The sequence below is a fragment of the Gracilinanus agilis genome, chromosome 6 (assembly GCF_016433145.1).
Source record: "Gracilinanus agilis isolate LMUSP501 chromosome 6, AgileGrace, whole genome shotgun sequence".
Classification (NCBI taxonomy): Eukaryota; Metazoa; Chordata; class Mammalia; order Didelphimorphia; family Didelphidae; genus Gracilinanus; species Gracilinanus agilis.
In genome coordinates, this window is record NC_058135.1 from 145,747,967 (window position 1) to 145,770,976 (window position 23,010).

The window sequence follows — 23,010 nt, forward strand, 5'->3', positions numbered from 1 at the left end:
CCCTCTCTCTCTCTCTCTCTCCTTCTCTCTCTCTCTCTCTCTCTCTCTCTCTCTCTCTCTCTCTCCCTAGAGATACTACTTTGAATGCTTCTTTTTTTAATTTGTATACAAGGAATTAAAGCAACCATTGTATAACCTCCTGTAAACATGGCCAAAGTTTTCCTTGCTACAATCCTTCAAGGATCCATGATTTCTTCAAACCACAGATCACTACAGAATGATTTTTGATTTTTATGATTTTATTAACAGTCCTCATCCTGAGATCAGTTTGGTAATGAGTTTCACTAAATAAGAATAATCAAGTCATTGGATGATAAACATTTAGTTTTCTTCTTAAGTCTATAATTAAGTATCTCTCACAAGGAAAGACCTGAAAGAGCTTATATTTAATGAATCCATAGCCACTTCTGCATCATGGTTTAGAACAAGAAATGGTTTCAAATTTGATTTTATTCATTTTTGCATGTGTCTGTTGTGAGGATATGGCACCCAAAGATGCATGTTGGAAAATCCACTATTTTATTTTTTAAAAATGTCTTGGGCACTGAGAAGTTGTGACTTGCTCATTATCACCCAGCTGCAGGGACAGGATGATGAAATGGATGGAGTGCTGGATTTGGATTACTGTGATTCATCTCTCAAATTCATGCTATGATACTCATTTGCTGTGTAACCCTGGATAAGTCACTTAATATGTCTCAGGCTCAATTACTTCATTTGTAAAATGAGGGTAATAATTTCATCTCCCTCCCCAGGTTGCCTCTGTTTGTTGCCCTTCATACTTGAAGAGGAATACAATGATATGGCATCTGAGTCAACATACAGTGCATCCTATTTTGGCTGATCAAAACAATACAAACTTAGAAGACTATTCAAAGGACACAAAGAGGGTCTATGCACATTTGGAATGGTGAGGTCTCATATATCTTTGGAGCTACTACAATTCTGTTTTGCACATAGAATATAGCACCTGCCTGGCTCAAAATTGTACCAAAGCTCTTCAAAGAGATCTTGAGAGTGTCTTTCTGTTGCTCCTTCTGATCAACGTGTGAGTGCTTGCCTTGTAAGAGTTCTCTGTAAAATAATCTTTTTAGCAAACATACATTTGTTATTTGAGCAACATGACTAACCCATCAGATGTTTGCTCTCTGCAGTGGAATTCGAATATCTGGCAATTCACCTTGAGAAAGGACCTCAGGGTCCAATAGTTTATCTTGTCAGGCGATCTTCAGAATCTCCCCAGGACAAGAGAAGTGATTCAATTTCCTAGTATGATGCTGGTATGCCTTCCAGGTTCCATAGGCACACAACAAAGAGTTCAACACGATAGCTCTGTCGACATTCAGCGTGGTAGGCAACCTAATACCTCTTCCTACACTTTCCTGTGAAGCCTCCCAAACACTGAGCTAGCTCTGGCAATGTGTAAATCAATCTTATCAGCCCTGTGTGTATCCCAGAAAAGTATACTGACAAGGTAAGTGAGCTTATCCATAGGATTAAAAATTTATCCTTTTGCTATAACTGATAGTTTCATTTTGGATGGTGTGGTATCGACTGGTGAAAATCTCTCTGGTTTTTTGTTTGTTTGTTTGTTTGTTTGTTTGTTTGTTTGTTTTTTGGTGTTTTCAGGCCAAAATCAGTACAAGTGGCAGAGAACTGATTCATCTCAGCCTCAGAGTTTACAATGAGTTCCTCACTGTTCCCCCACTTTAGTCTTGGCTTGTAGCCTTTTCAAATTAAATAATTTAACAGCAGTGAAATTGCTGAGCTTCACATTGTTTTTGTCATCTTTGAAGACTTCTAACAACATTGTTGAAAACATTAGCAGGAGACTCAAATTAAAAAACACATATAAAGTGTCTCGCAAATCTGCAAGTCCCATACAAATATGAATTGCTATTATTAAATGAGAGTATATACTTAAAACCTAAGTCTGCCTGACTCCAAAATGGTTATACATCATAACTCATTACTCCTGTTTACTGATGTTTTATAATGAAACTTTTTCTTCAGAATATAACCTACCCAACTTAATTCAATGTCTCAACAAGTTGTAATCAAATCCTCTTGAAAGGCTGCATCATATTTCCAGGTCTTTACTCTTATATTCATATCTTGAAAGTGTCCCAATCTCAGATGACCTCCTAGAGATAATTCATATAGAAATTTATTTTTAGAAAATAAATAAGGTGAATTTGTCAAATATTTCAATATCGAAATTATTTTAAATTGTCCATGTTAAAATAGTAGGAAAAAGGAAGACACCAGAATAAGGTTTCTATTGCTATAGTGAACACCTTGGTGAGGACAATTCTACCATTGTGGGTTAACCTCTTTTTGAATGATATATAATCTTCGATAATTGCTTGAGGGTACTGTGAGATTAAATGATGTGCCAAGAAAAACTATTTGCCAGGTCTTTCTGTCTTCAAAGTTAATATATTCTCTAACAGGAAGATGCTTTTCAATACTGGCAATCCTGTATGACTTTCCTATTGTTAAGATAGATGGTGGGTGCCCATATAAGGGGAGAACGAATAAGAAATTTTTAAAAAATAAAACTTTTTGGGTCTTTTTAAAAGTCAGGATAAATGTGAAAGTTTGACTGACTTTGGACACCTAAAGTTGTGAAGGTAGAATCATGATGATTGTTTTCATTGTTGTTGTTGTTGTTGTTATTTTAATGACCACATACCACTCCTCCTTTTCTGTTCATCAACTTTAATGTCTCCATATTCATTGTGGTATGGAAATCATATTGGCCATCTTCTTTCTCTAGTTGCCAACACTTGACCTCACTTTGTTGACAACCTAGTCCCTGCACAGGATTATAATAAAAATAACTGCAGTTTTGTGACATGTGGAAGCCTCCTAATTTGTTTGACAAATTGACAATGATGGAGAAACTGCTCTGTCTAACCACTCTGTTTTTTTCCCTTTTTATTTTCTTGCTTTAAGGGGAAATGTGGTGATTCCTTTGACGCTTGCATTGAAAATGAAATTCATGGCAGATGGGCTCAGCTTTCCTGGGTTCCTGAACCAAAATATTTGACAAAATCTGACTGGTTAGCACCAGAGAGGCCACTAAATTCCCTCTTCCAGGACAGATTTCACATCCCTTCCCTCCCACAGACCTAGTACAGAAAAGAGGGTCAATTCAAGCACTGAGGAGAAATAGAGACAACAAAGGTTGGAAAGTGGAGTACTCAGTTTGGGGTAAGGAATACTTCAAACTCTGCCCCTTTTGTTTACTAGAGTTATAACTATAGATTAGCAAGTTCTTTAAACTCTCTAAAAATCAATTTTCTTGTCTGTAAAACGAGATAATAATTCTAGTACAACCTACTTCACAGGTTTGGTATGAAAAACCAATGACATAAAACATGGAGGGCAATTTGCAAAACTAATATGACTACTATATGAAGGTCAACTATTGTTATTTAAACAGATAAAGTGCTTCTACTTTGCCTCTTTTATCTCTGTCTCTGCCTATTTCTGTTTCTCTCTCTTTCTCTCCATTTACACTCAAACTCTTACTCTCACTCATTCTCACATTTTCACTTTCTTGTACTTGTTCTTGTGCTCTCTCTTGCTCTTCTTTTTCTTCTTACTTTAGGAAAATCCAATCCATAATATATGCTCTGTGATCATCAAAGGACTGGACTTTCTATTCCATGAATGGAAAAGCTAAGAAGTCTTTTCTACCATAAATGTCTTTGTAGTCAGGAATTCAATTAAAATCATAAAGATTCATTAGACACATGTAATGTTGAGGGACTATATAAAATAATAGGAATACAGATATAATTTGGAACATTTTTCCTCAAGGAACTTTTGAAGGGCAAAGTATGCATATTAAAGAAAGTACTATATACATGAAAAGTAATTTCTGGAAGGAGGGCAGAGATCTAATGCAAATGCCTATCCTTTAACAGTAGAACAATGAAAAGAAATTAAAGCTATCTGTAATCATATTTAAAATGTCCTAGGCCACTATTGTTTAAAGAAATGTAAATCAAAACAGATCTGAGACTTTACATCATACCTATTATCATCTAGAAGGCTAATATGACACTACAGAAAAGTAATAAATATTGGGAAGATGTGGCAAAATTGGGACAGTAATACATTGCTGGTGTAGTTGTATTACAACAATTTTAGGGACAATTTGGAACTACAGTCAAATGGCTATGAAACTGTGCATAACCATTGATTCATAGTAACTATACTAGGACTTTATACCAAAGAGATCAAAAAAGAGAAAAGGGCCTATTTGTACAAAAATATTTATTGAAGCTCTTTTTGTGTTAGCAAAAAATTATAAATTGAGGGAAAGATCATTAATTATTCCTTAATTAATTGTGGTATATTATTGTAGTGATATACTATTGTGCTATAAGAAATAATGAGCAGGATAATCTTAGAAAAACCTGGAAAGACTTGCATGAATTGATGCAAAGTAAAGTAAGCAGAACCAGAACATTATACACAGTAACAGCAATTTTATATTATAATCAAATGTGAATGACTTCATTTTTCTCAACAATACAATGATCTAAGACCATTTTGAAGGACTTATGACAAAGAATGCTAACCAGCTCCAGAAAAAGACTACGGAATCTGAATTCAGATAAAAAATACTATCTTTCACTTTATTTGTGTTTGTTTTCATTTTGAGACTTTGGTTTTATATGAGTATTCTATCAAATATGCAAATATATTTTACACAATCATACATATATAACCCACATCAAACTACTTACCACCCCAGGGATTGGGGGAAGGAATGAAGGAAAGGAGATCATTTAGATCTTATAATTTAAGAAATATAAATTAAAATTGCTATTATAGATAATTGAGGAATTATAATATTTTTTTTAAAAATAGAACAAAGATTCTAGATGGTACAATAGAAGGGAAGAGATGTGTATGACATGTAGAAAAGGATTTTGATGCAGCTGAGAATAGCAGTTATGAAAGTGAGCTGCAATTTATGCAGGATTTATCTCATCATCAAAGAGTTTCTGAATAGATCTAACAGCAGGTAAGATCTGATTTCAAAACAAGGGCCAATCACTTAACCTCAATGAGCCTCATTTCCATCTCTCTAGAAGAAACATAATCATATATACCTATAACTCATACCTCAGTGAGTTTTTGTAAGGAATAAACAAGGTAATATGTGTAAAAACTTTGTAAACCTTAGAGTGCTAGGTACATGTAATTTAATACTGTTCGAGTAGGGGAAATGAAGGGATATATATATATAATGGGTCTGCAAGCACTGGTAAAAATACTGTCCTCCAAGTATAAAACTGGCCTCTCCAGATTTCCATTTTTGTTTCCTATGAAATGGTATGACCATAATAGAATAAAAGAGAAAAGAAATTATGATTTGAAAATTCAAAGTTTCAGAAAAGCAAGCAGAAGGCTTGTCAAGGAGGCATTGTCATACCTATTTTAGTGATACATTTTCTAGCTTTTCTATTTGGTGGTTTCTTCTTTCTAAGTACATTTTACTCTCAATAAAAACACTAAAATGAACTACAGTACCTTCTTCTCTCTAGCATTGGTCTGAGCCCCCCCCCCCAACATTGTACAGCAATAACTGATACTCAGAGTTCTCAGCTGCCTTCCCTCCTGGCTGGATCCTTGGTGGGAAAGCAAATTTCAAAAAGTGTGAAGGTGAATCCAAAAGAAGTCGAAAGAGAGTGCTCGACAATGCAGCGCCAAACCCAAGGAATATTCAATTGAGAGCGTTACTAGCAGCCATCCCAGCAGTTTGTGCCAATGCCAGTGGGTTGCCAATTCGGAGGCACAAATGTCATTTCTTGATAAATAGATCACAGAATCATAGGGGGTTTCTGAAGTTTCTAAACCACCCTGCAAGGCGCCCCAGGCGTTGACTTGGCTGCTGGAGTGAATCAAAGGCGAGGAGAGGCTAAGGAAGGAGGACTCCACAGACTGACAGTGATTGAAGGTGGTCGTTTCAGGTTACAGCCAAGATTAAGCACTGTACACATGCCACTGGATTTTAGTGTCGTATTAATAGCTTAAAGTAAGCCTCTGCCACTTTTTATATGCATATGTAAAACAATAAAACAGAGTGTCTCTTGCCTTGAATATTCATTAAACAAAAGGAAAAAATAGCCTAGGATTTGCAATGATATTTTCTATTTGTGATAGCTAATACCAACTACGATTTGTTTGATCATCATTCTTATTAAGGGAGAAGAAGGGGGCAGCTAGGTGACTTACTGGATTGAGAGCCAGGCCTAGAAACAGGAGGTCCTGGGTTCAAATGTGATCTCAGACACTTCTCAGCTGTGTAACCCTGGGCAAGTCACTTAAACCCCATTGGCTATTCCTTACCTTTTTTCTGTCTTGGACCAATAAATGATATTGATTCTATGACAGAATGTAAGGATTTAAAAAATAAACAAGAGAAACAGTACTTTGAAGAAATTTAGGAGCTCTAGAAAGCAAAGAAAGGCATGTTCAAATTCTACCTGTGATGCTTATTAGCTATGTGTCCCTGGATAAGTCATTTAACCACTCTGAGTCTCATCAGCTATCTAAAATGAGAAATAACAAATGAGTTTCCACACAAACACAAGCATAAGTCCTTGGCTATTGGTGCTCATTAAAGATTATTGAGTATGAGAACAAACTTCAAAAGTTCCTTACAAAAAATTATTTGAACTCTGGAACCCAGAAGTGGGTTTAAGGATTTCCTTTATTTTGATTTTGAACAGCAAATGAATGCTAGAGAAGGGGAAGGGAATTAAGATTGATGACAGTCCTTCATTATTATGATCTCTTGGAAAATAAGAACAATTTGAGGAAAATCCCTTCTCATTTCTCTTTCCCCACCCAAGGAATGGATACAGCTGAGATATGTATCAACCTATACTTTTTTTTAAAAAAAAAATAAAGTCTTATCTGAATTTCCTATAGAATCTGAGAATACTCTTTGATGCTGAAGGTCATCTATATTAAGTCATTACACCCACAAATTTAAAAAAAAAAACATAACCCTCTCCTACCTAGCTATAACTAGTTCGGAGAAGATTCAGAACTAGAGCCCATCTTCTCGGTCCAGCTCTAGGGGCTTCTCACTGTTCAAAGTGTCAATGATAAGGTTTGAAGTCTAACAATGAAATGGAGATTGTGTACTGCTTCCTCATTTCTGGTTCATCCTAGAAGGTTTGACAGGGTTCAATTTTTATGGCTCCATTTTGACCATGCCTTCTTTAGAGACTGCCACAGCCACACAGATTTTAAAATGTTGAAACATTGTCCACTCACTTCCATCTCTATAAATTGCAAACAATTTCATGCAAATATTTAGAGTTTATATTCTTATTAGAGCTTTTTTCCTGTTTAGATTCAGAATTTTCCATAATTAGTTGTTAACTAATCCTGAAACTTTGGAAGTTAAAGAAACTAAAAAGAAATTATTGTTAAATGGATAAAAATCACAACGAAAATTGATTTGCTCTTTCTGTGTTTTTTTTTTTCTCAAAATCTTCTTGCAGTTGTCAGGTTTGGTAGTTTATTGTCTAGTCATTCCAGTTATTTTTGACTCTGTAACCACATATGTTTTCATACCAAGGGTCTTTTGGGGAAAGATACTGGTATGGTTTGCCATTTTTTCTCTAGTTCATTTTCATTTGAAGAACCTGAGGCGAACCAGGTTAAGGGATTTGCCCAGGGTCACACAATAATTATAAGGTAGTAAATATGTCAGGTTTCATTTGAACTCTGGAAGATGTCTCCCTGAATCCAGAACTGCCATCTGACTTGGCTAGAGGTAATACTAGATTTCCTTGATGTATCTAGTTTATACCTTTTTTTTTAAACCCTTAACTTCCGTGTATTGTCTCATAGGTGTAAGAGTGGTAAGGGTGGGCAATGGGGGTCAAGTGACTTGCCCAGGGTCACACAGCTGGGAAGTGGCTGAGGCCGGGTTTGAACCTAGGACCTCCTGTCTCTAGGCCTGACTTTCACTCCACTGAGCTACCCAGCTGCCCCTAGTTTATACCTTTTTAAAAATCAGAGTATCAAAATGAAGTATAGTTGTACCTCTTGTGGAAAGAGACATGTTCTTAGGCATATAACTGCAACATAAATTGAAAGTGAATCTTGGTGTTGGGAATCACTGTTTGAATCCCTCCATATACATGTAGTAGCTGTGGGATCCGAGGAAAATCACAGTCTCTCTCATTTTCAGTATCCTCGTCTATAATATGGGGGGTAATTATAACATGTAAGTTGTGGGTAGTCAAATGTGTGACTTGGACTGAGTCATGATTTCAAATCTTATCTCATAAATTTACTAGCCCTGTGACTAAGTCACTTACCCAGTTTGTGCCACTGTTTTCTCTTCTGAAAAATGGGAATAAATAACAGGACTGCTACAATTTTATTTGAATTAAGAAAGGCTTCTTCTATGAAAATCAAATGAGGAAACACAAAAATCACTTTGCAAAACAAAGCATTCTATAAATGTTGTCATCATCTTAAACAAAATCTAGCACCTATCTCCCAGCTTTATTATGAGGGTCAATGGAGATGATTTTTTTGAAATTATTTAGTCTAGTACCTTGCATTGAGCATAATTTAGCTTAATAAGTGCTCATTTCCTTCCTTCCTCTTATCCTCACCAGCATCATTTTCATCATCATCATCACCATCACCATCACCACCATCATCAGTTTCGTCATCTTCATCATCACCATCACCATCATCTTCATCCCTATCATCACCACCACCACCACCATCAGCAGCAGCATCACCCATTTTTCAGGAAAAGAACTCCTGTGACAAAGGGGCCTGCCATCCCTGCCCTCAGTCAGCATTGCTAAAGCAACAATATACTCTGATGGAAAAATTAGAGTCTTGGACTAAACAAGTCAAACCACCACCACCATTCCTCCTCAAACCTCGATGAAAATAAGGGGCAGCTCGGTGCACAGTGGATAGAGGACCAAGCCTGGAGTTTGGAGGACTTGGATTAAAATCTAGCCTTAAACACTTTCTAGCTGTGTGACCCTGCACATCACTGAGCCTTAATTGCCTAGTTCTTGCTACTCTCCTGTCCTAGAATGGATAGAACTGATAAAAGGTAAGAGTTATTAAAAACAAGCAAACAAAAAACTTCATGAAAATAGCTTGGGAAAGAGAACAGAAAAGTGATGTAAAGAGCAATGCTTCCAGGACAATGTCCCTGGACGTCATCTTAGAAAATAAAATCTCTGAAGAGGCCTTCTGATATCTGCCCCTGCAGATGCTATAGCTACAGCTATTGACAACCAAAGGTAGGGGCAAGGATTAGAGGAAAGGGAGAAAGAAAAGAAAAAAGTTGTTGCAAAAATCCTTGATATTGCCAAATGGTTCAACATCAGAAAATGAGAGGATTTTATTGGTGGAAATGGCATTAAAGAAGGGGCTTTACTATTTATTTTGCTATTGTACCCTAAGGATCATGAGACCTTTCTATGTGACTTGTAGCTCTAGCCTTAAATAGGTATTGTATTTCTCAATAAAATCTGAGTTCCTTAGAGAGCAGAAACTGTCCTACCTTTCTATGCAGGGTCTCTAGTGTTTAGAAGAATACTTGTTTTATACATAGAAAACACTTAATATATGCTTTTTTCATTCATTCATTCATTCTTTCCATTAAAACTTCATGCACACAAAAACTCAGGAAGGTTAAAGGTGGCTGTGTTATACTTCTTATGGAACTGCTTCTACCCATTACCCATTCAGAGCACTTGGTGGCAATTTTTATTTGTCAGTTAAAATCAATCAACTTGCTTTTTATCTATTGGAGCCTATTTTAGACCATCAGTGTGACTCAAGTGTTATTCTATTTAGAAAAGTCATCTCTTTTTAAAGATGGTTTTAATATTCATGATTTAAGCAGTTAATTAAGGCTGATAGGAAATAGAAGAATAAGAAAGTCCCTTTTAACTTTACCAAATCTGTATTTCTGTGAATCAGTTGTAAGCAAAGCTCAAATACATTTTGACTAATCTCTGTGTTTCTGGCAGGGGAAAGAGGAGGTGGGAGTGTTAGTCCTCTAGAGGCAAGACAGAACTATTTTCAAAACCAGTAATATTTTTTAATCATCTGAAGGGATCATCAAGGGATCTATTTAAATGAGGAAGGTGAATCTTGATTGTTGTGATATGCCTAAAATAACTTTTCTGATACATAAAAACAGGTTTTTTAGTAGTATAATCATGTATCGTATAGCAGGCTGGGGACAGGAAACCTTAAAGTTCAAGTCCTCTCTGTCTTCCCAATGAATTTGTCTTAAAATATTGATTGGAGACCACGTTTCATGTTGTTTATCCTAGGAATATTTTGTTATCTTGCCCTAGGCACAAATATTGTTAGTTAGAGCTCTGACTACAATATTAACCTAATTACAATATCTCTTATTGTCTTATTCCCCATTCCATTACTGATGACAGAGACAGAATCCTTTACAAGAAGCCTGTTCTCAATGTGAATACTCAAAAACTACATAACCATATTAAGTTCATCCAAGCAGCCCAAACTCTAGAAGCACCCAAGGATACATAAATAGATAGGAAGGGTAGAATCTTCAGATGACTTTGAATCAAGGAGGGTGTCTTGATTCTTGATTAGAGGAAATTAAAATGTAAATCATACATGAATTGTGCACAACAGCATGGTAGAGCCATCTCTAGATCACCAGCAAAGTTAGAAATCTTTTCTCTCTTTTATTCTCCCTTCTTAATTGTCAAAACAATTCCTAATTTTTCAAGTTCTATTTAAAGTGAGTTAGTTCTCTGAGGTACCACCTCACACATAGCAGATTGACCAATATGACAGCAAAGAAAAGTAATAAATGTTGGAGGGGGTGTGGCAAAATTAGGAAAGTAATGCATTGCTGATGGGGCTATGAATTGGTCCAACCATTCTGAAAGGCAATTTGGAACCATACCCAAAGGGGCTTTAAATGAATGCCTGCCCTTTGATCCAGCCATAGCATTGCTGGGTTTATACCCATAAGGAAAAAGACTTGTACAAAAATATTTATAGACACACTCTTTGTGGTGGCCAAAAACAGAAAATGAGGGTGTGTCCTTCAATTGGGGAATGGCTGAACAAATTGTGGTATCTGCTGGTGATGGAATACTATTGTACTCAGAAGAATAATAAACTGGAGGAATTCCATGTGAACTGAAAAGACCTCCAGGAATTGATGCAGAGTGAAAGGAGCAGAACCAGGAGAACATTGTACACAGAGACTGATACACTGTGGTAAAATAGAATGTAATGGACTTCTGTACTGGCAGCAATGCAAGGATCCAGAGCAAGGCTGAGGGACTTATGAGAAAGAAAACTAGCCACACTCAGAGGAAGAACTGTGGAACCAGAAATGCATTAGAAAAACACATTATTTATCATGTAGTGAGATGGAGATGTGATTAGGGTTTTGATGTTAAAGGAACACTCTACTACAAATACAAATAACATGGAAATAGGTTTTTAACAACAATAGGTTATAACCCAATGGAACTATTTGTCAGCTTTGGGAGGGGGAAGGACAGAGCCAGGGGAGGAAGGGAAGATCATGAATCATGTAACCATGGAAAATATTCTAAATAAAAATCTAAAAAAATAAAGAAATAAAATGAATCAATTTCTAAAATTTCATAGAAGCTTTCTCTACCTTAACACCCTACCTGTATCCACTTAGCCTTCCTAATTCTGTTGGATATCAAGCTACTTGTCTTTTTTATTGCTAGTCTTCGTTTAAACATTTCTTACATTATTATTTTTAAGCCCTTACCTTCATCTTAGAATCAATACTGTGTATTGGTTCTAGGGGAGAGGAGTGGTAAAGCCTCGGTAGTGGGGGTTAAGTGGATTGTCCTGGGTCGCAAAACTTGGAAACCATCTCCAGGGCTGGCTCTCTATCCACCACCCTCCCCCCTCACATTATGTTTATCAGAAATGTTTTTAGTTTTGGGAGCCAAATAAATTCACCGCAATTTCTGATGATGATGACATTTGTTATAGTGATCCTTGGATAAAAGCACTGGACCATTTCCCAAAGTCTCTATAACCAGGTGAGACTTACCAGAGCTTGTGTTTCACCAGACTAGCCTCTAAGATCTCAGAGCAATCATAACTGAATTACACTGGAACACATATTTTGCCCTTGGAAAGATTATCACATTCATCAATAGTCTGACAGAGTGAGGGCCAGTGCGTTTCTCATGATACAATTTGCAATTATTAAACACTTACTGTAGTATGTAGAAGATACTAAGCAAGGTCCTGAAGAGTCACAGTTAGAAGGAAATATCCCTTTCTCTCAAGAAATTGGCATTTTACTGCCTTTTTGTGATCCTGAAATCAAATTTGTATTTGTCTGTGTTTTCTTGGATGAGGTGGAAATAGAGTGAAGACCAGTCTTCCAGATTAGAGAAAATAATGGAACTTTTTGTCCTGAAAAGGATTTGGAAACTCACAAATTCTGACTCAGTCTCTAGGAAAATCTCAAAGTTCTGAATTCCTACATATAAAAAGCTAAAACAAGGTCAGCTTGGTACTTCAGTAGATTGAGAGCCAGGCCTAAAGACAAAGGTACTGAGTTCAAATGTAACCTTAGATAATTCCTAGCTGTGTGACTCCAGGCAAGACACTGAACACGGATTGCCTAGCCTTTTTTGTTCTTCTGCTTTGGGACAATACTTAGCATTGATTCCAAGATGGAAGATAAGGGTTTAAAAAGAAAAAGCCAAAACATTTGCCTTTCTGAAAATTTAAATCAAAAAACTTCCCACAAGTAAATAGACAAAGAGACCATGATCCTTAATGACTCCCTGCAGCTCATTATTAATTTTAAAGTTACTCTCCATTGAGATCCATTCTCAAAATAAAAAAGATGCTGGATTTTCTCTTTTCACTTACAGAAAGAAGATACAAAGTTTTCACTGTCAGCTCTACCTAGTCAGCTGAATAGAGCTTGACAGAATGGCTGAAGCAACAGGATTAGTTTTCAAAGACACTGCCTTGCAGAAGATTATTCAATGTAGGAGAATGTGACAAAAGGGGACACCAAATGGATCTCTGAGTAGATGACAAAGCACTAATTGTAAGCCTAAAAAAGATTTGATTTATATTAGTTTTTTAAAGTCATAATATAACCATGGAAAAATTAATATATTCATTTCAATTCTGTAAGATCTTGGGACACTAATATCCAGCAAAGCACCTAGTATTAGCTCTTACAGAGATAATGTTCGCTAATCTTTTCATCATTATCTTTCTCCCCAAAGCAGTACATTATCAGTAACCTTTTGAACTTGACAAAGAACTCAATGTCTTTTCTATCTCCAATATCATAGAATAGCATTCACATGATTAACCAGGAACCAGAAAGAGCTGTTATAGAGAACTAAATAAACATTGAGATGCCTTACACTCAGCTTTGTTTTTGAAATCTTTTTCAAGATTTCAACTCTTATATATTAATTAACCAGCACTAGAGGAGTAAATCAAATACTGAACTTAGAGTCAGGAAGTTCCAGGTTGAAGCTTTACCTCTGAAATGTTCATTCTAAGACCCTGGACAAATTACGTAGCCTGCAAATACTCCCACTAAGTCATGAATTTTATACTGGATGGCTGACAAAATTCCTAAAAATCTCAGTTGTGTTCTTATTTTTTTCCCCAGCTAGGCAAGCTCCAGTTTCCTGTGTCCTTGAAAAGTCATGCCAAAAAAATTGCACATTAAGACTTTTGAAATCAAGTTATTAATGATTTTTGAGCTTAAAATTCAATGAAAAAGGAGAATTCAAAGAATGAAAAAAAGGTACTAAAATTGGGGTTAGAACAACTTGGATTAGAGTCGTGTCTCTGATATATACTTGGCCAGTGATTATGGGCAAGTCGTTATTTTAGCTTTAGTTTCCTCATCTGTAAAACAAAGTTAATAATGGCATCCAACTCAGGGTTATCATAAGGATCAAATAAGAGGATACATGTGTGTACACTTACACAGCACGCTAATGTCTGTATATATGTGCATGTTTAGGTATATGTACATGTGTAGAAGAATATGTGGATATGTATCTAGATAGCTATGAATCCCTATATACATATACATATATATATTTATTATATATAGATTGATATACACACTGCATTATTACATATATGCATACATTTATATATATATATAGCTATACATGTGTGTCTGTGTGGTGCTTCTGAATATTCAAACACCATGGAAAAGTAAATTGCTATTTATAAAATGATGATTTCTCCCAGTACATGAAAATAATTTAATAAATGTTTCATTCAGTCACTCATCAGATGCCACGTATCTTAGAAGGGTGGCCTTGGAGACAGGAAAACCTGGGCTAATTGACTGCCTTTGTTGGATTTTGGCTCTATGAACAGGGACGAATTATTTACTCTCTTGCTGATCCCATACAATTCTCTAAGACCATGTTGCAGATGATTTTACAATAATAAATGGACTTCCCATGCTGGGAGTTCTCTAGTCTGAAGAATTCACTAATCCAGACAAAATAAAACAAAACAAAAAGTATTCTATTTCAAAGAACAGACATTTTAGTTCACAAGTAAGCAAACTTGCAGAAACTGGGTCTCGAAATACAATATTAAATAGTGATTGGGGCTCAAAGGGTCTACAACGCAGATTTAAATTCATCATTTTTGTTATCTTGGTTTTTCAGGCTAAGGAGTTTCCTACTCCTACCTTCAGGAACAAAAAGACTGTCTTGGGGACCATCTCTGCATAGAATTGATAGTAGATCCCAGTGGTGGCAAATCTTTTAGAGAATGAGTGCCAGATCCTACCTCTACCCCCTTCTCCCTAGAGACCGAGTGCTGCTTCTTGACCTCCTACCTCATCCCCAGACAGGGGAGGGAGGAAGCACTTCCACTGGACTGCTGGGCTGAGGGGCATGCGTGTGAGAAATGTCCTCAGACCCAGGGGGAGACGGGGAGGGGAGCAGCCTTGCCCTCAGTCCCTCTGACTTTCTAATAGAGAACTCTGGTGGGCGAGGGCAGGCATGCCTACAGAGAGGACTCTGAGGGTCCTTTTTGGCTCTCATGCCATGGGTTCTCTCCTGAACATCCTGCCCAACTGAACCAGCTTACTTGAGTCTGACTAAGGCACCAGAACGTGGTTAACAACATTGACCACCTCTGCTGAGTTGCTCTTCATTTGTTTCTGCCATGTAAGTATGAGGGCGATGGAGAGCATGGTTGGGGCTTTTCCATAGGCTATAATTATTCAAAAATGAAAATATGGATCCTGTACAAGCCTTGAACGATTCCTCCAGTATAGTATTGGTTTTGGTCCACCCTGGCTCTCTGACCTGTGATAATTGCCTTACCTCTTCAAGTTGGTTGAGCTCAGCGATGGAAAGACTTGACAAAGAACTTATGTAGGGGAACGAGCTGAAAGTTTCCTAATTAAACTAAGGCTCATTAGATCTTCTTCCTGATATACTCTATAGTTCAGCCAAACCTGCCTGCTTGCTGTTCTCCATGCATGCTACTCAACCACATCTTCGTGCCACTGAACGTGCCTTTTTATCTTCCTGAAGTGCATGTCCTCCCTGACACCTCTACTTAGAATCTTTTCACAATTTCATTCAAAGTTCAGCTTGTAAGGAATAAAATTAATATAAAAAGGATAACTTTAAAAAATATTATGGGTTTTGTAGATTTATCAGTAGCCATTAGAAAATGAAGCCACGTGCCATTCTGGCTTAGTCAGTTTAAAAGGCCCGCCATTACCTGCCCCAACCATGCTGGATCAGGAGTGAAAGAGACAGAGCAAGTCCAGCCACTCAATTTTATCCTCCTGTCTATGTCATCACGTAATAACAGGAATCCAGTGGGCTTATGGGAAATGTAGTTCAGGGACCCAAAATTCCCAATAACTCAAGCTCAAATGTAAATTTCTAGAAAAGGCTTTTCCCATTCATCGTCAATGGCTAATGTCTTTTATATATGAAATTAACTTTTATTTATTTTCTATATGCTTTGTGTTTAATTATGTGGGTACATGTTTATTTCCTTTTTTCCAAGCTAGGATGCTCCCTGAAGGCAGGAGCTGCTTTTTATTTTGATTCTGCATTTTGAAAACTTAGTTATTTCTGGCAAACTAAAAAAAAACTTTTTTTTTTTTTTTGCAGGGGAGGGAAAGGTAGGATAACTACATGGCTAAGTGACTAGAGAGCCAGCCCTAGAGATGGGAGGTCTTGGGCTCAAATGTGACCTGACACACTTCCTAGCTGTGACTCTCAGCAAGCCACCACTGTCTAGCCCTTAGCATTCTTCTTCCTTGGAATCAATTCAGCATAGATTCTGAGACAGAAGGCAAGGAATTTTAAAAGTCCTTGATTTTTTGAATCATTCAATCAATTGCGTTTGCTAAAAATTAGGGGTAGCGAGGTGATGCAGTGGAGTGGATAGAGTGTTGGTTCTAGAGTCAAGAAGACCTGAGTTCAAACTCAGCCTCAGTCATTTACTAATTGTGAGACCTTGGGTAAGTCAATTAACCCTTTTGTCTGAAGTAGCTTATGTACTAAATAGGATCAAGAGTTGTGGTGAGAATCAAATGAGATAATGGTTGTAAAGTATTTAGCACAGTGCTTGGCACATAAAAAGCACTTCATGAAGTTACCTGTTATAATAATTATATTATACTAAAAAAATTCTTGTGATGTTAGTACTTACTAAATATCAATACCATAAGAAAAAGTTCCATGCTCTGTCCTAGTTAAGTCAATGTCTCATAGAGTTAAAGCTAATAAGTGAAAGAGCCAAGATTCAAACCTAGATCCTGTGCCATCATATTTAGTCAGTCTGGGCCATCACCTGTCTCTCCAGTTCTTTTCCTTTCCAATTCAGTCCTGCTCACTGAAATCATTTTCTGCCTCTTTAGCACCAAGTTTCAAAGAACCACATTTATTACCTGAATTTTACAATTTTCTATGGCTAATGAAAATATTTTAAATTGTTTTTGAGGTCTCTCCTCATTATTAGAGTTTCTGTAAGCCCATAATACCTGAATAGAAAAGTAGATTTTTCAAAATGTGATTCACACAGAGATCACCCCTTTACATTTCATAAATGGCACTGTCCATTTCTAAATCAGAGCTAGGAAAAGGCAGACAGATCTCCCAAAGCCTTTGGAGACAGTCTGATAGAAGAATAAGATGTTATTCCTGCCAGGTTGTCTCTGTCCTTAGTGGCTCTTGATCTTTTCACTTCAAAATGAGAAATTTAGAAGCTTTGATGTTTCCTATTTTCATTTTGTAACATTCATCTTTCATTCTCTGTACTTCTTTGTCCTTTGGTGGACACTTTTTCATCTGCAGCTCTTGTAATACATTTTCCCTCCTATTGTCTCTCATTGCTTTCCACTTTTTCCACCAGAGCCAAGGAGGGAAAAAATTTTTTTAAATAAGTAAAAGTAGAAATATAAATAGTGGAAGTGAATAAAAATTGGAAACATATTAGTATTTTTGTCTAGGCAAACATCTTTGCTTACATAAGAACTTTTTTGCTTATATTTGCTTATATAAAAACTACAACACTTTTTATTCAAACTGAAAATATTAATAAAAAACTCAATAAAAATGGATTCTGGAAAAACAGAAAAGGTATTGACCTTGGAGTTAAGAGAGAATCCCAAATTTGACCTTCATTCACTCATAGCATATTTCCTCATCCATAAAATGGGTATAATAAGATTAATAACACAACTTTAAGGTTTTGGGTAAAGGTCAAATGAGTTCTTTTGTTTGTTTAATCCAGATCTGTGACTTCAGCAGTGTTGGCAGTCTCAGTTGTAGAGACAGGTTCTAATTTGAAAATCTTCAACTCCTTAGTGCCTTATATTCTTGGACTTTAGATGGGGTCCCTGAGGGATGGATTAAGTGACTTACTAATTATGATCATATAGCTATTATGTGTCAAAAGGAGAAATTAAACCAGATTTTCCTGACTTCGAAGTCCTAGACTCTATCTGCTTGCTATTCTGTATAGTCTGTTATCAATAGGGATAATGCATGTAAAATTTTTATAACACTTAAAGATCAGTGTGTTGAGTAGCATTGCCATTATTAGCATGTTTCTGGTAGCATTGTAGGTTCTTGCTGAAATTCTCTGCTAGTCAGGATTCATTTTTCTAATAGAATGTGACAAAGCAGGGTAGATTTGTCATTTTAACTTGACCATCATTCTATTCAAAATCCTGATGATAACATCAATCCACTTTTATCTACATCTTGTAGAGTGGTTAAAATTAACATGTTACCTCACTTTATTTATAGAACAACCAATGAAAGAGTTCATATATAACACTTGCATGATTCGCCTTTCTTACCCAATTTGTGGCTTACTTATATCAGATAGTGGAAGATCTTGATTTCCAGAGAAAGACCACTACCCCAAATGTGTCTGTATCATATAGAAGAAACATCTTGTAAGGTGTTAGACTCCCCCTCTTCACTATTATGGCTTTCAATCCCCCACAAATATCCTACCTTTTATATAAATCAGCCAATCACAGTGATGACACACTAGATTTTAAATATAACCACCTATTTCTTATGAAAATAAGAACAGCAGCATCAGCATCATAGTTACCCTTCTCAGCCAAGTGAAGATGTAATAAAAAAAAATCTCAGTCTACACATAAACCTTGGTTTCACTTTCCCACCAATGACCTTATTATCATTCTCATTCTTTGTGGTTGTCTTTGACAAGCTAGTTGATCAAATAGATTTATAGATGATCTAATAGATCTAATCGATAATTTATCTGATACTCTGCTTCCAAGTTGTTCTTCTGCACAGCTGGACTTATTCTTCAACAACAATTTTAGAATCCATCATTTCTAGTTTCAAGTTTATTGATGCCTTCAGCTAAAGTTGGTAAAAGCCTCTCCTTTGTTGTTACATTGGAGGATATTTTTCTTTTCTATTTCTCAGAAACAAAATGTCACAGTGAAGAGAAATCTCTTCTGTCTCTTTCCATCTTTCTCCCCTCCTCCCCTGATCACCACATTCTCCCTTTCTCTTCTTCCTTCCCTCTAGCCTCCCTTTCTATAACAGTTACAGTCTACATAATTTCTTCATTATTAACCTAAAACCTCTCCAATTATTCTTATGAAATCATTAAAGCCATGTTTTACATTTACTCCAACATTCTATATTTTACATTATCATATTTATTCAACAACTGTTGTCTCAGAACTTTAACTGATTCTCTTAGAGTTCTGATCCCCTGACACCTGAACTTTAAAAGCAGACCTAACTTAGTAATTGCTTTTCTCAGAAGATTTACATCTCAAAAAAATGAATTATTTTCTTCAAGCTCACTCCTTAAAGTACTATTCTGTTTTATGGCTATAGCACATATGCAAGGTGGCCATCAACATTGTGGTGCTCCATACTTTTCACCTAAGGTGAAACACCTCCTTATTCTCTGGACTGTCTTGCCATCTCCAATCAACTCTCACTCAAAACAAAAAGATCCCCAGAAAAAAGCTATCACCAGATGGTTATATTCAAACTTTTTTCAGTATGCTAAATTTAAGTCTATTGTGAGGGAATAGATTCCTCCCACTCACAACCTTAAATTCTTGAGCTTCCATCAACATACTACCGTTTATACAAAAGTAACAATCACAATGATGTCACTTTTACTTAGTCATTTCCTTTGCAATAAGGAAAAAGAATTAATTACATTAAATTTACTGTTTAAAACAAACTAGAAGACAATAAATATATCACAACTCACACATAAACTTTAGTCATACTCTGAATAATTTACTTTATATCTGTGAATAAGATTGGGTGACTTGTAGAAATCTGTCAGTTAAAAATGTAAAGAAAACCAGTATTCTCAGGGCAAGTCACCACCCTACACTACAAGGTTCGATATCAATAATTCATTTGAAGAACATTTGTATCACATGAAGCTATTCCTATGCTATCATCTTTTCGGATCACCACTCTAACTGGAAAGAAAAATTCTTTTCAATTCTTGAACTAATAAAGTATATAGAAACTTTTAATTCACAATTACTCTTAAAAGGATTATGAGGAAATCTTAAAACTCAGTATCTCTGGCAAGTTTCCTTAATTCAGAAAATGGCAAAATTCATCAAGCTGACTCTCTGGGCAATGCAGACAAACCCAGATGGCTGTTTTTTTACCAAGATGATGCATCATCTTATCAGCTTGTCATAAACAAAACTCACAAAAAGCAGTTCTCTGGAAAAGGCAAAAAGCTTATCCAGTTTTTCATTCACCAGGATTCTTCATTGCCCAGTTAGATTTCAATATCTCTTTCTATGTGTAAAAACTGCAATTCTTTCTCCTTTTTGTTGTTTTTTTCCCCCATTTTAAATCACAGGGAAAACAATAGGCAGAATTTCATATCTCTTCAACTAGAGATGGTATTGAAGGGAAATAATTGACAATGAAGTTCTTCAATGACTGATGATCTTCCTTCAGCCAATTAGTTTTGTAGCTAAAGTCTTCTGTTACCTAACTATTGAGGCTACCACATTATTATGTTGCTCAGTCTTCACTCTTTTAACCACTTTTAATGACTCAAATCAGTGCTTCCTGTATTTTTGAACTTCACCTTTCACTTGTGAGATTAAAAAAAACTCTCTTCTATGAAATAACCAGTCCTTTTCTAATCATCCCATGGCCTCATAACAGTTAGATGATTTTAAAAATAAAATATATGCTCTTATGTTTTAAAATATACAAATGAGTTGAGAGAACTACAATGTCTTGCAGCTTTGTCTATCCCAAATTTTTCAAAAAGCTCAACAGTTTAATCTGTGTCATTGATAATGTTTTTTATTCATATTTTTCAATTGTAAATAAAAAGGATTTTTATCTTTCCTTTTTAAAAATAATCAAATTGTTCATATTCAAAAGAGATATTATTTTAAAAGCTTTCAAAAGTATTTTGAATCAATATATTTATTCTTTAGTTCATCTTCAGTTTTTTTTTCAATCAGCCTGCCCAAGCATTTCAAGTCTTACTTTTCACACAAATTTTTTTTATCAGTTTTTAATAAACCAAACTGAAACAATCTAAATTTTAACATGAGATAGCAATGTGGTACTTTCCTCATGTTATCAGTGCCAGGAGTCATCAGTATATCAGTATATCGAATTCCTTATAAAAGCAAGTAATATAATTACATACTTATATTATATATATATATATATATGTGTGTGTGTATNTAATGTTTTTATTCATATTTTTCAATTGTAAATAAAAAGGATTTTTATCTTTCCTTTTTAAAAATAATCAAATTGTTCATATTCAAAAGAGATATTATTGTAAAAGCTTTCAAAAGTATTTTGAATCAATATATTTATTCTTTAGTTCATCTTCAGTTTTTTTTTCAATCAGCCTGCTCAAGCATTTCAAGTCTTACTTTTCACACAAATTTTTTTTATCAGTTTTTAATAAACCAAACTGAAACAATCTAAATTTTAACATGAGATAGCAATGTGGTACTTTCCTCATGTTATCAGTGCCAGGAGTCATCAGTATATCAGTATATCAAATTCCTTATAAAAGCAAGTAATATAATTACATACTTATATATTATATATGTGTGTGTGTGTGTGTGTGTATATATATTATAAACTTTGTTCATCATTGATAGCAATTTGCACATCAAATAAAAGAGTATTTTTGTGCCAGTATATATACTTATTGACTTCCTTATTAAAGGACAATTTTATGGCTAATCATCTGAATTTCTAGTTGGACACTTTAACAATAAACCACTGATAAGCAAGATCAGTTTGATCACTTGGCAATCTACTTTAGAATAAGCTACTCCCTGGAGCAGGTCCTTATCATCCATCTTGCAAAAGCTTACTGGTTAGTATCCCTGACTTAATTCTCTCCCTCCACCAGAGAGCTGTCAAAGTTATCTTGCTAAAGTGCTGACCATATTGCTGACCAAATAACTGTCCTGAATCACTGGACTCTTATGGCTCCTTTTCACCTGTAAGATGAAGTATGAAAAGGCCTATTTGTTTTTTTTAAATCCCTTCAAAATCTAGACCCTCTGCCCCTTTCTAGCCTTTTTGTACTTTATGATACTATGGCACTGACTTTTTGGATATTTTCTCACAGGATGGCCCACCTTCAGCTTTGTGACTTTTCTCTGCTTCTAGCCCATGCCCAGATTTCTTTCCCTCCTGTCCTCAACTTCTGGCTTCTTAGGCTTTCTTTAAGACTCATTATGATTTTCTGTAAGAATGCTTTCCTAGTTTTTCCTCCACCCTCACTCTCATCCTAGTCCATCTTCTGTATGTTTTTCAATTAACCTACTCAAGCATATTTCAAGTTTGTTAAAGAATAGGACTTGGACTTTGATTCAGGAAAGAAGACTGGAAAAGGGTAATAAGTAGGCGCAGTAAGAAAGAGAACTTATTTTTCCATGAAGGCAGAGGAAAAAAGTATCCAAAGAGAGTATCCAAACTATACAGGGGCAGCTAGGTGGTTCAGTGGATAGGTTGTTGCTGCTACTGTCAGGAAGACCTGAATTTTAATTTGTCTTTTTACAATCCAAGGCAAGTTATTTAACTCCTGTCTGCCTTAGTTTCTTCATTTGTATGAAAAAAAGAAAAACTTGCCTGAGAGGTTTATTAGAAGGTTCAAATGAGATGATCTTTGTGTAGCACTAATCACAGTTCCTCTCACATTCTAGGTACTTAATGATTGTTTATATCCCTCCATCTCCTTCCAGGAGTGCTGAGTGATAACTAGTGACAAAAAGTGCAAAAAAGTGAAGAATGATCAAGACTGAGAAAAGATTATTGGATTTCATAATTAAGTGATTATTGGTAACTTTCTTAAGAGTAGTATCAGATGAACGTTGAGGTTAAAAAACTATAAGGGGATGAACAACTCTTTCTGGTAGAC